This window comes from Argopecten irradians, chromosome 6 (assembly GCF_041381155.1).
Source record: "Argopecten irradians isolate NY chromosome 6, Ai_NY, whole genome shotgun sequence".
In the NCBI taxonomy this organism is placed as follows: domain Eukaryota; kingdom Metazoa; phylum Mollusca; class Bivalvia; order Pectinida; family Pectinidae; genus Argopecten; species Argopecten irradians.
Window position 1 is genome coordinate 38,406,329 of NC_091139.1, and position 4,591 is coordinate 38,410,919.

The following is a 4,591-nucleotide window of genomic DNA, read 5'->3' on the forward strand; positions in this document are numbered from 1 at the left end:
GAACAGCTCGGCTATGGAATATTGAAAAAAAAACCACACACACAAAATGCCCAAACCAAGCTTGGCACGTGTCGTACTAACCCTAGCATGTGCGGTGTAACAAGTGCAAGATGTTTGGATTAAACACTGTAGTAAAATAAACACGAATTGACCGAGAAACACCGAGAAGCGTGCGACCCATTAAAAATTTATGTTCGTATCTATTGGACCAAAAAGGTAAGCCTACTTAAGACGCTGTGCCTTGGCGAATGTTTCCAGAAAAATACTCGCGCTACAAGCACCTTACCTCTATACAACATTGAGGAGTCGACAAAAGTAATGGATAGAGACTTTGTGCAGTGTTTCAGGTTGTTTTATAGCTGCCGTCTATTACACATCATTATTTTGCTGACCTGTTTTTTAGTTTCTAACCAGGAAGAGCTTTGGGATACTTTACACCGACAAATGCGATACACACCAGAGGATAAAAATTATATTCCTGTGATAACATTACGGAGATTTTTACAGTTCAGAGATGCTGATGATGATCCTTCCTATCGTCGACGGTCCAAAGTCTCACTAGATTTGGACAGCTTTGAAAAAGTCAAAATATTCTACTCGAAACAAGGTAAATAGGATTTTGACATCTTTAAATTATCGATATCAGCAAATGTTTAGGTTTTGTTCTAGCATTTGAAATTATAATCGTTATTATTTTACGATTAACAATTAACATTTAAATCATAAAGAGATTATTTAACTTCAATCATACACTATCATAACGGACACAGTTTGAACACAGAAAAAAATCACATTTTCTTAATATTTCTTCTGAAACTTTAATGATTACTGAAACTGAGAATGCTATTCTATACAATTCACATCAGTATTTGTATAATTGTTGACACATTAAGATTACGTTGTCATTTACCATATATACAAAGTGTCTATTATTGAATAGAGAGCAGAGCATATTTAAACTATCAAAATCCAAGATGGGGTTGGCCAAATCTTGTTGACAGATCGGTCCCAAAATGTAATAGGCAGAACTAGGGCCCTAGAACCTACATGGAAATTTGAGAACTATCCATTCAGTACTTTCTGAGAAAAAGCAATAACAAACTTTAAATTTCAAAATTAAAGATGGTTGCCTGGTAGCTATCTTGTCACCCGCTTGGTCCCAAAATGCAATATATTCAACTAGGGCTTTAGGGGAACCTGCATATGAATTTTGAGAATGATCCCTTCAGTACTTTCTGAGAAATATACACAACCACGACCCTATTGGAACTTACATGCGATACTTGAGAATGATCTCTTCAGTACTCTCTGAGAAATAGCGGTGACAAACCTCAAGTATCAAAATGCAAGATGGCTGCCTAGCGGCCATATTGTTCACCAATCTGTCTGAAAAATTAAATAACACTCCTTATGCCCTAGGGAAACCTTCCTATGAGATTCGAGACAGATCCATTCAGTACTTTCTGAGAAATAGCGGTAATAAACATCAACTGCAAAAATCCAAGATAGCTGCCTGGCGGCCGTATTATTTTTTCGATCAGTCTGAAAATCAGCATGACTCTCCTAGGGCCCTAGGGGAATCTACATATGAAATTTGAAGCAGATCTCTTTTGTATTTCCTGAGAAATAGTAGTAACAAATATCAACTGTCAAGATGGCTTCCTGGCGGCCATATTGTTTTTTTGCCCTAGGGGAACCTACATATGAAATTTTATTTAGATCCCTTCAGTAATATCAGAGTAATAGTGGTAACAAACATCAACTGCCAAAATCCATGATGGCTACCTGGCGGCCATATTGTTTTTCCAATCATTCTCAAATTAGCATGACGTTCCGTGTGCCCTAGGGAAACCTACATATGAAATTCGAGACAGATCCCTTGAGTACTTTCTGAGATATAGCGGTTACAATCATCAACTACCAAAATCAAAGATGGCAGCCTGGCGGCCATATTGTTTTTCCGATCAGTCTCAAAATCTGCATGACACTCCTAGGGCCTTAGGGGAACATACATATGAAATTTGATGAAATTTGAGACAGATCCTTCGAGTACTTTTTGAGAAATAGCGGTAGCAATCATCAACTGCCAATATCCAAGATGGCTGCCTGGCGGCCATATTGTTCTCTCGATCAGTCTTTAAATCAGTATGACACTCCGTGTGCCCTAGGGGAACCTACATATGGAATTTGAGACAGATCTATTCAGAACTTTCTGGGAAATAGCGGTAACAAGCAATGTTTAAAGACGGACCACGGACGAAAGGCGATTTGAATAGCCCATCATCTGATGATGGTGGGCTAAAAATTAATTCACTAAGGTCTAGAAACGGTTTGTACCCTTCCTAACCCCTAAATTCGTGGATTCGTTTGAACAAATTAATGGGTGATTGAATTTAAACAAGTACATTACTGATACAATTGTAGTTGCTATGGTAACCATCCTAAATGCACAATGTATGCAAACATTAGGCAAAAGTTTATTTATTTGGTAAGTGATAATGCAAATCCTTGAAAAAACTACTTATTTCTCTTAGAGATGTATCTTTTATACCTACATATATTCCTTAGGTATACATTTGTAGATGGCGCTTCATTGTTTCCAAAAATAACAACAGAATAGAAAGGGATTAAAAACACTTACTGCATATTTCCTAAGGAAAGTGGAGCGGCAAGATTTCTGAAACTTCCCAGAAAATAATTTCTATACGTGTATTTTGCATCTTGTTGTAGGTCGAAAAAATCAAGTTTTCAAGTTACCAGGAGATATCGATAACATTTCTAAAATTCATCGGGCAGACCTGATAATACAGGATTACGACCACAGTTTGGGACAAGTACGAGTGCATTATCGAAGAAATCGTCGTAAGTGATATATTAATTGGTTGGACTAAATGGAAAGATGATGGTTTGTCTCCCACGTATGTGTATATGTTTTGCGAGACCATAGGGACCTGGCACGAAAATTTTTAACCAACAGTATACATATATATATATATAATAGTATCAAGGGTATGAACTCGGCGGTCAGGAAAAACTGACCTATTTTTTTAAAACCGGGATTATTTTATCAATGGGTTCTATACAACATTGACGCATATCTTAACTTAAAAAGAAATAAATTATCTTTCCAGTGAGTGTTTGATGAACAAAATTGGCCAAGTATTGACGAAGTAATGGCTTGATGAATCGGGAAAAAATGCTACTCGATTTTACTGACACCACATAATTTGTATAATGCAGTCAAGATATGTAAAATCGAGAAGCATTCCGAGAGAAAAAATGAACATGGCGGTGTTGGTTAAAGTAAGTGAGCTACATGCTGTTTAAATGAAGTTTCTACAAAGCACGGGACATGACACCTCCAATGGAGATTGTGGATGAACATAGTTATGGATACTGTTTACCGCCACAAGCGTAGATTTTGTGATTTTGGCTTGGTTTTTGAGGTACCCATTAGAAGCGAGACGACATTTCGACCGGACAGGGAAATGTCTACCTAGCATATTTTTCGTAAATTTCCCGATTCATCAAGCCATAACCTCGTCAATACTTGGCCAATTTTGTTCATCAAGCACTCAATGGAAAGATAAATTATTCCTCTTTAAGGTAAGATATCCGACAATGTTTTATAGAACCCATTTATTGAAATAATCCCGGTTTGTAAAAATAGATCCGTTTTTCCTGACCGCCGAGTTCATACCCTTGATACTATAATATATATATGTATACTGTTGGATAAAAAAATTTCGTGCCAGGTCCCTGTGTGCGAGACTGGTATGTTCGTCTTGTGTTCATGTTAGAAAATTACTTTCTTACTGATGCATACTGCCAAAGACATTAGTTTTACAACATAATTATACTCCATGTGTCAAGTTTTACAACATAATTATACTCCATGTGTCAAGTTTTACAACATAATTATACTCCATGTGTCAAGTTTTACAACATAATTATACTCCATGTGTCAAGTTTTACAACAAAATTATACTCCATGTGTCAAGTTTTACAACATAATCATATTTCAAGTTCCACGTTTTACAAAATAATTATACTTCAAGTGGCCAGTTTGAAAATATATCTACTATAACGTTCTGCTAACATAAATTAATGGCATTCATCATTGAATGTATCAACATTTGGGACGTCATTACGTTACAAAATAGTTTCTTGACTTACGCGAGTGCTACCATATCGTAATGGTTTTTGGTCAAGAGATGTTCATGGAAAAAATATGCCGATGTACGTGTCAATGGGCCATGAGGTTTTGACTAAGCACAACTGAAGATAAGGTTCTAATTATATAATCATACAAAACGACTGAATAGAAAAAATAGTTTCGCCGCGAAACAATTCGTAAAACCTAAGTTAAGAAGAAAAGATTCATTCAAGTTTTGATCGACTTTAACAATAAGCTTTATTTGATCATAAAGAAACTTATTTTTTAAGGCAAACACGTTCTTAAATAAGCATATAAAACAACGAAAACGGGGCGATCAATATTGACTAATAGACTGCAAATTAAGTAATAGTTTTTTTTTATATTTTATTGCATAAAAACATTTTACATATAAACAACTTGTACATAGTCATC